Here is a 14,173-nt window from a genome sequence, read left to right on the forward strand (position 1 = left end):
AACTAACTAACTAGCTAATTAACTAACTAACTAACTAACTAACTAACTAACTAACTAACTAACTAACTAACTAACTAACTAACTAACTTATTAATATACTACCTAACTAACTAACTAACTAACAAACTAACAAACTAACAAACTAACGAACTAACAAACTAACAAACTAACAAACTAACAAACTAACAAACTAACAAACTAACAAACTAACAAACTAACAAACTAACAAACTAACAAACTAACAAACTAACAAACTAACAAACTAACAAACTAACAAACTAACAAACTAACAAACTAACAAACTAACAAACTAACAAACTAACAAACTAACAAACTAACAAACTAACTATCTAACTATCTAACTAACTAACCAACTAACTAACTACTTTTTTTAATTAGATATCCCACTTATATTCCCATTATGGGTATATAAACCCTTCAAGGAAATTGCCGAATCGTGTGTTACAAAAAACAGTCAGTACCAAAACATGCTTAATTTCATGTTTCCAGATTCAATATTATGGAAAATTCAAAGGAGTACCTTTAAAAAAAAAAACGAAAATATTCCCAAAAGATAACTTTTCTGGTTCTCACCGAATTCCGAATCTACATACTTAATTTCATGTTCCTAGGTTCAGTATTATAGAATAGTCAAAAAGTACCTTTTGAAAAACGAAAAAGTACCAAAAAGTTCCCTTTAATGGCTTCTCACGTAATTCAGAATCTGCATACTTGAATTCATATTTCTAGGTTCAATGTTATAGAAAATTCAAAAAGTACCTTTAAAAAACAAAAAAATTACCAAAAAGTTCACTTTTTCCGGTTCTCACCTAATTCCGACTCTATATACTTAATTTCATGTTTCTAGGTTCAATATTATAGAAAATTCAAAAAGTACCTTTTGTAGAACGAATAAATACCAAAAAATCCCCTTTTATGGGTTCTCGCCTAACGCAGGCTCTACTTAATGCTTAATTTCATGTTTCTAAGTTCATTATTATAGAAAACTCAAAAAGTACCTTTTGAAAAACGAAAAAGTACCAAAAAGTTTTCTTTTGTGTTCTCACCTAATTCCGAATCTTTTATGGCTTCTAACTTAAGTCAGGTTCCACAAACTTAATTTCATGTTTCTAGCCAATAACGACACACTCACTCTGCCTTGTTTTTATAAACAAGAGTACAATAACAAAATTGGCCATATCTGCTTGCAGCGCAGCGAGGCTTAACTCAGCCGGAAGTTGGAGATCAAGAACATATGGACACGCTAAGATTCTAAGCTTCTTACCTCCAATCTTGAGCCAACCATCCGACTATATTACCCCACAAACGGTCTTTGAAAGGACTTTCAAAATCAGAGTTCCTTCCAGGAACGAGTGGTGTAGGGGTAACCTACCGAACGAATATACCACCAGAATCTATACAGACGGTTCTAAGATGAACTGCGGGGTCGGTTGTGGTATCTTCTGTGAAGAAGCTGGGGTAAGTATATCTCACCGCCTTCCCAACAACTGTAGTGTCTTTCAGGCTGAAATATTTGCAATAATATAAGCTTGTAGAAAACTACATTACCTCAATATTCGTGGCAACATAGGAATTTTTGTCGATAGTCAAGCTGCACTCCTCTCTCTAAAATCCTATACTACCTCTTCCTTATTAGTCAGACATTGCAAGAAAGAGCTGTCAAGGCTGGGTCGCCTGTCTGACATTACCCTTGCGCATAGGGACTATCAAGGCAATGAACGGGCAGATGATCTTGCCAGAACGGGATCTGCACTTGATATCTCCAATGCCGTTTCAGTATCAACTCCGTTAAGCTTTATCAAGAGTAGCATCTTCAGATTCTTTCTTCAGAAGGCTGAAAATAGGTGGATTAATCTGGATACATGCAAAGAGGCCAAGCAAGTGTGGCCTTCCTTTAATGAAAAACGCACTAGACACCTCATAAATCGGAGTAGAAGGGATATATCTAGGTTGATAGCTATAATAACAGGACACTAGGCAGACATGCAAGTCGGCTTGGGCTCCCCTTTAATGAAAACTGTCGCAGTTGCAAAGAAAGGGAAAAGGAAGAAACGGTCTTCCATCTTCTCTGCGAATGCCCTGCTCTGTTAATAGAAATCGTTTTCTAGGCAGCTACTTCATATTCAACCTGGATGAGATATCTGGAGTCAAGCTCAATGACATCCTGCGATTTCCCACGGCTACAGGCTGGATCTAACACTATACAACAACACATCTGACAAGTGGTGTGGTCCGTTCAAAAGGGACCACACGCAAACAATCAAGTAGACCTACTTGACCAACCAACAATAACAAAGTTTACCGTATTATTATGTATTTTGTTTTTTTTTTTTTGCAATTTCAGTTTGAACGTGAATAAAAAATCTCAATTTTTGATGAAGTTTCACAGAGGTTGTCTTACATTTTTGCTCATACCTCCGTTATTTATGGACTGATTATGCTGATTTAAAATAGCGATTTTCCCGAAAGTATTATTAAAGATTGGTAACTCGCCGATATCTGGGGTCTCCTAAAAAATAATTTCAACAAACATACATACAGACAGACGGACATGGCTTAATCGATCTATAAGGATCCAGAATATATATACTTTATAGGGTCGGAAAAATATATGATATAAATTACAAACGAAATGACAAACTTATATATACCCTCCTTACGCACCCCGGGGGCATGTTTCCTTGATGAAATCTCCATCATGGTGTATTACAATCCCCGGGTAAAGATGTGCTACCAATACCTCTAGTCTGCCGGTACTATAAACTGATGATGTAAAATGGATCCTTGGCTTCGCCTCGGAATGATTTGCCATGAGGTTTAACCAGAGCACTATATAATCTGGCACTACGGGTGGCCAGTTGCCCGCAGGACTATGTCCTGGCTGTTCAGTTGGTTCAGGTTCCTTCGAGATCCACGTAGTGGCTGTGGTTTAATACCCAAAATCGCGAGGAGAGAATGTTGGTTTAAGGACTGATATGTCCTATACCTAATGGGTTGGATAATTTTCTCTTCGAACAGGTCTGTGTACAAAGCAGCATATGCTGGATTCCTAAACCCGATCGGTATCTCTTACCGTTCGTGTAGTGGGAAATTGTCAGGTCAGTATTCAATGGTTGCCTGTCATCCCGTAGATCGATCTTTATGTTCATGGAAATGGAACTGATGCTAAAATTGGTGAAAGATCGGGAAAGTCTCCATATATTGGAGATTAGTACTGATTTAGAATGCCTTTTTACGATTCGGGGAAGTTCTTCGGTGCTGTTGCCATCTCAACAGGATATATTGATACATGCTGCCCGAATATTTGTCTGGGCAATTATTGAAATTAATTGACTTAGGAAATTCCTACTTCCTTTGTTATATTTATCTGTTCATAAAAGAGGGATCCTGATCCATTTTGTTGGGTATTTCGGACTACCAAATATGTCTCTATGTGCTGTTGCCAAAACAACAGAGCCATCTCAGTAGTGTGGTTACGCGAGCTTAAAGGGGTTAAGGAATGCACTGAAATGGGCCATTAGATGATGGAGATTGCATTTTTAATAATGCAATTCTTTCATGACATCATTAAGGGTGGTCACTTCCGCATTGTTGGAAGATTGATTTCACCTGATGTTGGGACTTATGTTAAAAATTAAAAAGAAATTTTTGGAACGAATGAAGAAATAATCTAAACGGCACTTCTTGACCGATATAGCTGAAAATTTGAGTGTGAGCTACTGTCCAATAATAATAACCTTAGTGCAAATTTTGTCAAAATCGATTTTTTGAGTTGAAATTCCCCATATATAAATTAATAAGATTTTATCGGAAAGTGTGCATAAAGACGATGGAAAAATTTCTCTCAAAGGGATGTTAATTGCGAATTCCTATAATACTAATACACATTGATAATCCATAATTTTTCCAATAAGATGTATTCTTAACAAATATAATCTTGTTTGGGAAATGTCAATTGCATTTTAAATTAACTCATTAACAAAATAATTAAAATTACAGTTTTATTCCAACTATAATAACTTCTACGTAATTTGACAAATTCAATTGCTAGCAAGAGTAGGAAGTATAGTATAGTTTTAGAAATCTTTCATTAAGTTTAGACCTAGATATCTCGCCAAGGATGGATATATCTTTATTCCTGTAAATATAGTTGGTTTTTTCCCCTGAAAGTTTTTTCACAAATATTTTGGCATTCAAAAGACGACAACGTCAAAACTAATGTGTACATCAACGATTAATATTTATGCGAATAAATAGTTTTATGTAGACTAGTAGTAGCTGTTTTAACATTTGCTGTCATAGTTTTAGAACGATGTAATGTATGTTGTTTCTATTTTCTGTGTAAAAAGAAAATAAACCAAAAGACACAAGACGAAAAAACATGATTGTGATTTTTCGTCTCTAAAGAGATGTTTTGAGTTAAATTGGGTTGTTGGTACAATATACAACTACTACATGATGATGATGGCTATAATGAGAATGATGATAATGAGCTTGTAGTTCTTTTCAGGCAAATGATAATCATGATGATGTTGGTTATGTTAAAGAAATATAATAATGAGAATACTGCAGCAGTTGCTGCTGACACAATTATTTCTGCACAAGTAAAAGAAGAACAAGTGCATGTAGCAAATACATATAAATAGTACATATCTTTAGTAGTATATAGTATGTACAACATATGTATGTAAAAATGTGCAAAATTCATATATACATAGATATGTATTTATACAAGATAATATAAACTACCACAAGGTGGCGGTTTTAACAAACAAAAAAAGTTTTTCTACTTGTGTTTCTTTTAATACAAATAAACACACATACATACATATGCACTCTTCAAATATAAAGTCGACGACACGTTTGCCATAAAGAGTAGATTCATAAAAGAGTCATGGTGCAAGGGAATACAGAAGAAAAACCAAAATTTTTTGTAGTATCCGTTCTGTTATTTCTTTTTGTTGTAAAAAATATTGTTTTTGTATACAAAAGTGTTTCTTTTTTTTTGCTGCAGAGATAACAGCTGCAAATTTAACACTAGTGCAACACAAAAAACCGAACGAATAATAATAATTTAAGGGCAGAGATAAAAGAAAATACATAGAAAATTTTCTATAAAAAAATTTTATTGAAAATTTTCTATAAAGAAATTTTATTGAAAATTTTCTATAAAGAAAATAGATCGAAAATTTTTTACCATAGAAAACTTAACTAAAATTTTCTACAAAAAAATATATCTAAAATTTTCTATGAAAGAAATTTTATCAAAAATTTGTTATAAACGAAAATTTATGAAGAATTTTCTATAAAAGAAAATTTATCAAACATTTTTTATAAAATAAAATTTAACGAAATTTTCTATTAAAAAAAAATTATTGGAAAAATTTACATAAAAAGAAATTAATGGAAAAATTTTTATTAAAGGAAATGTATCGAAATTTTTATAAAATTTTCTTTTTAAGAAATTTTTTTGAAAATATTATTTTTAATAAAATTTGCTATAAAGGAAAATAGAATTAAAATTTTCTATAAAAAATTTATTTAAAATTTTGTATAAAAGAATATTTATCAAAATTTTTATAAAAAGAAATTTATAAAAACATATCAAACATTTTTTATAAAAGAAAATTTATTCAAAAATTTCTATAAAAGAAAATTTATTCAAAAATTTCTATAAAAGAAAATTTATTCAAAAATTTCTATAAAAGAAAATTTATTCAAAAATTTCTATAAAAGAAAATTTATTCAAAAATTTCTATAAAAGAAAATTTATTGAAAAATTTCTATAAAAGAAAATTTATTGAAAAATTTGTATAAAAGAAAATTTATTGAAAATTTTCTATAAAAGAAAATTTATTGAAAATTTTCTATAAAAGAAAATTTATTGAAAATTTTCTATAAAAAAAAATTTATTGAAAATTTTCTATAAAAGAAAATTTATTGAAAATTTTCTATAAAAGAAAACTTATTGAAAATTTTGTATAAAGGAAAATTTATTAAAAATTTTCTATAAAGGAAAAATTATTAAAAATTTTTAAGAGAAAATTTATTGAAAATTTTTTATAAAAGAAAATTTATTGAAAATTTTCTATAAAAGAAAATTTATTGACAAAAAGAAAATGTATTGACAATTTTCTATAAATGAAAATTTATAGAAAATTTTCTATAAAAGAAAATTTATTAAAATTTTTTTATAAACGAAAATATTGAAAATTTTCTATAAAAGGAAGAAAAGAAGAAAATTTATCGAAAATTTTATATAAAAAAATTTTTCTATAAAAGAAAATTTATTGAAAATTTTGTATAAAGAAAAATTTATTGAAAATTTTGTATAAAGGAAAATTTATTAAATTATTTTTATAAACGAAAATTTTCTAAAAAAGGAAGAAAAGAAGAAAATTTATCGAAAATTTTCTATAAAAGAAAACTAATCGATCGAAAATCGATTGTATGAAAGACAAACCAATAGTTTATTAGCTTTACAGTTCATATTTATAACACAAAAAAGTTTAAAAAAATGCGGATACGGATGCGCATTTAACTTTAAAATTTTTTAGTATTATTGCCATAAATATATGTATGTATGAGCATTAATATGTGTGTATTGTCGAGTATGTAAGTTTGTGTGCAAATATAAAGTTACTATGATGCCACTAACTGCTGCATTAACACATAAAAAAGAAGGTTTTAGTTTTTTATTTTTTTTTTGTTGCAACATAGACGACATGAAACTCTACTGCATAAACTGCAGTGTGGCACCCAAAAAAATGTTCTAATGCTGTTGTCTTTTTTTTACCAAATAAATTGTCATTTAGTAGTTTTTGTTGTTGGTTTATGCTTTTGGGGCTGGGTTGTACTAAAAATATTTTCCTTTGTTTTTGTTTGAATGAATTGCCAGCCTTCCTTTCAAACCATTTCTATGCCTTTACCATTGTTACTCATACTGTACTGGAGGCTGTTGAACTAGTGACTCTAGAGTATTTTTTTGTAGTAAAATTTTTGCTGTGTGTGTGTATTTGCTTTTTTGCTCTTTGCTTGACCAATATTTGTGCCAAAAATAGTTAGTCTCATAGATATTTTTTGCACAACTTTTTTCTTTATACTAAATCTTTTTTTGTCGAAATATAACAAAAGTAAAGAGTATAGAAAATTATAATATAAACAGCATCTAGTATTTTGTGAAACGTTAAACCTTAATTGTAAAAAGAACAAAAAAAGACTATGACATCTCAAAATAAAAAAAAATCTACACGTAGTACACATAATCATTTTGAGTTCAAAAGTCAATGAACGTAAAAGAGGCAAATTCTTTTTCAACTGCAGTCTCCTTTGCTTGGTCGTTTTGTTGTTGTCGTTTTGGGTAATAAAGGAAAATGTATAAATTTTGTTTAAAACAATTATGGCTGCATCCTAAAGTAGGCCACAATTTATAGATTTACGTGTAGCCTAAAAGTATGCTGTTTTTATTTTTTAATGGAAATTATGTATAAGAAGGGTTTTTGAATATAACAAATTTGATGATTCTGATATGAAAGACAAAAACGTTTAAAACCGAAGTATTGGAGTTTTTTCCCAATAAGTATTTCTCATATGCTGCAGGATTCAAACAAAAGCGGGTAAAGTAGACACGGTTCCAGATGGATCTCTATTGATAACAGGAAATGTAGGATGTCGGTAAGCGAGGAAAACTAGTAAAATGTCAGTGGTAATAAGCTAATTCTCTGTTTTTATTGAGACAAAAAATATTATAAGCTTTCAAATCCTAGTTAGACTATTGCAGGCAAAGCAATTTATTAATTTGAAGCAAGCAATATCCAAAAACTTCCAAAATATGCAACCAGACATAAAAACGTAATGCTCCATCAAAAAAAAGAAGAAGTTGGGAAGTTTTACCTTACAGTACAGACCAAACCCAGTCCGATTATCATTTATTACAGTCTATGCAGAACATGGTCTCTTTGTTATGTTCTTGGTCTCAAAAGATAAGCAATAGCTTTGGTGAATAATAGTTCATAGCTAAACAAAGGCCAATTCATTTGAATAAATTTATATAATGTTTCAAAATAAAATCTAAAAATTTAAAAAAAAAAAATCCAGCATTTTTATATTATACAACCAATATCAATAAACATTTACCATCCCTGCTGTAAAGTACTGAAAACACACACAAATTTAAATAATTCTAGTATCGTTCACCATAAAATCTCTGTTTTCAAATATCCACAAAATAATTTATCTCATTTTAATTGTTGTAATTACAAGTAATTAGAAAATTCTAAATTCTATACCTCAACAATGAAATGATTTTTATTTTACAAATAAATCTCTAAGTTAAACAATATAAATTTATAGTATTTCAGCAAACATAGGCAAAATTTTTAATAAGTTATTGATGCCTGAAAATATACTACACATTGTGAGGGTAAAAGAAAATATAAACAATAGGTTAGTATTTATGCTAAAAACCATTGTATAGACTAATATTTAATGTCAATATCTATAAAATTTGTAAATAATCTCTTAAGTATATGATTCAAAAATTTAATTGCTTTAAATTGATTTTCATTAATCTTTTTAATTAAAGCAATAACAATTTATTGTCACTCAAAAAATATCAGTTTAGTTTATGTCCAATAATTTATAGTTACAATTACTAAAAATATTAAACAATTTAAAATTACACATTTAAATTTATTTATTACCAAAAAATCGTATAAAATTTTAGACATTTAAAATTTGTTGCTCGCCTGCTGCTTCAGCTTACTTCAGCAACACATTTTCATATACATTATAGCCTTAAAGTATGCTACACATTTTGTAGCTGTTTAAAAACTCCCACTTATCATTTAATAGCTTAACTTTTTGGTTGCAAAATTTATAAAGTGCCAAAGCGTTAATAGTTCTAAACTATAAATGCCTCTCTGCAATATGTTTTAACATTTTAGTTCAGTTTTTAATATATGTCTAACTACAAAAACAAACTTTATAATGTACATGCTTAGTTTTAACATTTTAGCACACATGTCTTAACATGTTTTTTAACTTTGCTGATGTTAAAATTATACAAAAACTTGCAAATTTGCGACTTAGTTTAGTGGGGATTAGGTTGAAACTGTAATGTTGTGTAATCATGGTTAAGAGTGCTAATAACAAGTTTATGAAAATACATAAATTAAAAAAATCGGTTGGCAGTCTATATAGATTTATCTTTGCTAAAAAATAAGGAAAAATCTGTAAATATTTATCTTTAATTCAAGAGAGTTTTCATCCCTAAATTCAAATATGGGCAATTTCATATCAAGTGACCCAACTCAAAAATCGATATCTAAAAAATTTAGAATGAAGAAAAATATATATAAATTCTATTGGACTCTATTTGCTAGGAACAATAGGTGAAAATATACATATATTTAAATAAAACCCAACTTTGACCTCCGGCAGTTCTCGACCGATAGAGCTGAAAATTTGTTTCTGGCCTTCTATTCAATAGTACTAAGATTGGTGCATACAAATCAGAAGACATTGGTTTTAAAAGTTAGACATGACACGATATTGCTTATATGCATCTTAATTTGAAAATGTAAAATTTTGTTCGTTTTCAATCTTTGTTAACTTTTATTGTTCATCTCTTTATTGATCGACGAACGATTCATTTCGACAAAGAGCAATTATAAAGTTTTACAGTATTTCACTATCTTCTGCACATTGTTTACATTCGTTAGAGTCCGTTTCTCGTTCTTGTTGGTTATGAAGAAGGTTATCGTTAGAATCAACCGCGGTCTTACCCAGCTTTCCATATATTCAACCGATTGTACGGGATAAGTACTTACATTTGCTCTTTCATTGACGATTATAAAAGGATGGCCTTGCTCTTCCAGAGCTTACTGCTGAAAGAGCAACAACTCCAACCATCTTTAACCTAAATGGTTGAAAACGTCTTAATGCAATTTTAATCGGAGTTCGTCAGAGAATATTAAATTAGCTAAAATTTAGTTCAATTTAAGATTTTTATTAAGGCTTTAAAAGCTTTAGTTTTATATTAAGAAAATTAAACAAATATAAACAAAAATCAAACGAAGTACTTCCAAAAGAACAACATTTATCACCACATCAAAAGTAGCACTAAGTGAATTTATTTATCTTCTGTGGAAGTGATGTTTATTCACTTCCAAAGAATCGAAAATAATCCAATTTTGTCTTATTATCTTTTTGTACTGAAACTTTTTTTTATTAAACCCATTTTTATACCCTACACCACTTTAGTGGAGAGGGTATATTGGGTTTGTGCTGATGTTTGTAACGCACAATAATATTGGTCCTATATCCACCTTAAACCAATCGGTTCAGAATCATTTAATAGATTTATCTATGTCCGTCCGTCTGTCCTTTTAATCAAACTACAGATCGCAATTTTGAAGAAAATTCAATGAAATTTGGTACATGATCTTCTATTGTTCCAAAAAATAATTGATGTCATACTTTACAATCGACATCTTAATCAAATCTAAATATGCGATTATATATTTTTCGCTTTTATAAACCAAATATTTCATTACAAATGAAAACTCAGTTAAAAGTGAGGAAAGAGATGTAGAAAAGTCACTACAAATAACATATTCGAAGTACATCAAACTTTGCTGAAAAAGCAATGAAATTAACATAAGCATGTCATTGAACGAATTCGGTTTATTTTTGACATCCAAATATCGTATTTTTATTGCAGCTATGAATAAGAATAGATGAAATTCCTAGTTGTCAAAAATGAACAACATCCCTTCAATGACACGCTAATGTAAAATTCATAGGTTTTTCACCAAAAAAAATCTACTTCTTTTTCCTCACTTTTTTTGCTGGGTTATGGCAACTAAATCACATTTTTGTAAAAAGGTCGGCCTCGCCCGACTATAATTTCTTAATTATTTTATTTTGGAGTTAATTGATAAATGTGTGTAATTTATTTATTTATGTTAATATGTGTTGTTTTAAATTCGTTGTATTCTATAATATTATTATTTCAAAAAAAGAACATAAAATTACTTCCTGAGAATGACTTCGTATGTAGTGTATTTGGAATCAAATAAAAAGAACATCACTCCTATAACAAGTCTGTGTTAAAATCATTACTACTTTAGGTCTTTTTTAGTATTTTTATGGAGTAAATTCTACTTCTTTTTCGCTTCTTTGGAAGTTCTTTTTTTACTGGGAAGTCTAAAATTAGCTTATATATAGGATTTCATTATGAGGACAACAATTTTGGATACCACGTTCTGATTCAGTGATCTACGCTAATCGGGACAAGATAACGAACATAAATCTTCAAAACTTATAACTATTTCCTAAATATTTTAAACTGATCTTGTAACACGATCACATCTTCCAATCTAAATTTGGTAGCTCTAGTATGGCAAAATATGGCCAAGTTGAACTGTTGATCACTTTTTTTATAACTTCTACAAAAATTATTGACGGATAAAACAGAATGAAGTTACTGAAATCTATGCAGGTTTAACAGAGAATATGTTATTTTTATTAAGTGCTCTAAAAAATGAGTACATCGTGAATTAAATAATACTCCATTATTGTATCAAATCCATATACATATATATGGGTTCAACTTTCGAATATGACCTTAAATTTAGTTTCTATCTGAACTTCTCAATATATGTAAACGATTTTGAAATAATCGCTAGTGATGAGTTCATAAGAAGGTATACTTGTAGGAATTCATCTAAAATATATCTTTATAAAGTTTATATTCCAATCTTTAGACAATTGGCAGGGGAATGTTGATGCCTATACTTTTAGGCATTTTTTATTGTAAATAAATTTCTGAAAAATAAAAAAAATATTACACAAATTCAAATTGAGTCTAATTTATTTAGTTTATTACAGCCAATTATACTAACTCTATTTAATGCCATTTAATTTCTATCATTCTAACAGCTGATATTTAGAATTTTCCAAACAATACAAAAGATATTGTGTCATTGATGTTTAATCATGAAAAGTGTTCATATGTTTTAGTTTATCTATTTTTATTTGTCATAAAATGTTTATGACTTTTAGCGGGGTTTAAATTTAATATAATTTTTTTATTTACCAAAAAGTATGCTGTATTTTTAAGTATATTATTAACTCCATAAAATCTGCTTTTAATAATGATTGTTAGAGTAACACTGTTATTTAGTTATGTTAAAATTTTTTAACATATAAATGTAAACACTTAAATTTTTTAATTAAATATTTTTTTATGTTAATAAATAAATTTATTAATATTATTTTAAATATTTTATAAATCGGAAGCTATTAATTATTTCGTTAAATTTTAACAATTATCACTAAGATTTTTTCATATTTTTTATATATAAATAAAATTTTAAGTATTTGTTAAAAGTAAAGATACTAGGATTTTGTTGAAATATATTTTGTTATTTTTTTAATTTAATTAAGCTAGAGAATTTAGTAAATTTTACACGCAGGTATTTTTGGTTTAATAAATTTAAAGTTAATTAATTGTTGTAAGTATTTTACTAGATTTTAAGTTTTGCAAGATACAATTAAATAATTTTTTCGATTTTTTATTTTATCGAGGAAAAGAGTGTTCATTTATAAACTCAACATTTTTTTATATGTTATTTATATTGTTTTTGCTGTCGTTTTCTTGTTTTTTTTTTGCAATATTTCTTTCAAAATGTATTTTTATATATATTTATTTTTCAACATTTTTTTTCTAGTACGCGCCCGGTTTTATTTTGTTTTTCGCTCGTTCGTATTTTCAAACCGTTCTAATGCGCTCGTTAGTTTTATAAAGACTAAAATGTTGTTCTTTTATTTTTGTATTTCGTGGCTGCCATATGTTGTTATAACTTTTTCTGTTGTTGTTTGTGTTGTGTTCTTTTTTTCTGTTTTTGTTCTTGGCCAACTTAAGTTAGACACGACATAACCCTAAGGATAATAATTATTCACAATAGAAAACTGTTATAACGACCCATTTAATACACTCATTGAGTGTAAAAGATTTCTCTTTAGAAATGCATATTTTTTTCTCTTTTCTTTTTTGATTCTTTCACCATTTTACCGGGTTTTATTTTGTTTAAGGCAGCAAATGAAAGTTGTTGCTTGAAAATATATTTTGAAGCAATGTATAATTTTCCTTTCGCTTGCCTTTTTCACTAATAGTTTTTCGATTTTCTTGTAGTTTATTTATTTTTTTCTTTATTTTGCTTTTCAAGTGTCATATAAATGCTCTAAAGAAGAAAACTTGTAGAGAAATTTTCATTAAAATGGAATTTTTTCAATTTTCTAAATATATTTTTTTATGAAGTTTCTTTTTTAAACTTTGTTTGGTTTAATAAGAATGCAAAAGTTTATGTAGTCATTTGGTTTTCTTGAGAAGTTGTCAATTTATAAAATTGAATGAAAATTTATTAATTATTGAAGCATTCAATTATTTTGGGGGGCAAACAGAAGTTGAAATGTTTATGGGAAATTTTTTAAAGAAAAAAATATTTATTTAGATAATTTAAGCGGCTGGACCTTTAGTAACTAACTAACTAACTAACGAACTAACTAGATAACTTAACAACTATCTAACGTCTTCTTTTGTTTTTTTTTTTTTGGAAAGGCTCTCAGTTCCTTACCAGAGCTATATAATATTGATCTCAGTACATTATGCTCAAAAGAAATTTTCTGAAACCTTTTCGAAGTGGGTCTCAAAAGTTCTGTAATTTTAAGCTTATCGCGAGAAGAGTAATTTTTGAAAAAATTTTTGACTATTCCGCAAAAAGACTAAAAGTCCTTTTGCGAAACAGGAATTGTCAAAAGGGCTATATGAATTTGAAAATATAATAAAAAAGTCTAAAATCGACCAAACCAAATTCTAAACTATGTTTTTTTTTAACCATTTCTGTATAAACTAAAATTTTTGATAATTTTGACCCCTATTTCAATTAAAATCGAAAATAGTATGCCTCCACCCAAACCACCAAAAATTATTTTGTAAACCAAAAATACTCTGCAATAATTTTAAAATTATTTTTCACTTAATCGACTCAAAGTTACGAAATTTTTGAGACCCATTTCAAAATAATCGGAAATGTTATATTTTTCTTTAAAATTTAAAATAAGATCAGAGTTTTCAATCGCTGCTAGG

General features: G+C 28.2%; 1 protein-coding gene across 1 annotated transcript in view; it reads right to left on the minus strand.

Annotated features, from left to right (window-relative positions):
• Positions 1 to 12,253, minus strand: part of LOC124419767 (sodium/calcium exchanger 3) — a 162,423-nt gene extending 150,170 nt beyond the window's left edge. Inside the window, exon 1 of the mRNA XM_046950345.1 lies at positions 12,122 to 12,253. The gene's annotated coding sequence lies outside the window, so the exon portion shown is untranslated. The remainder of the gene's footprint in view (positions 1 to 12,121) is intronic.
• Between the last annotated feature and the right edge of the window lie 1,920 nt (positions 12,254 to 14,173).

This window comes from Lucilia cuprina, chromosome 4 (assembly GCF_022045245.1).
Source record: "Lucilia cuprina isolate Lc7/37 chromosome 4, ASM2204524v1, whole genome shotgun sequence".
NCBI lineage: Eukaryota > Metazoa > Arthropoda > Insecta > Diptera > Calliphoridae > Lucilia > Lucilia cuprina.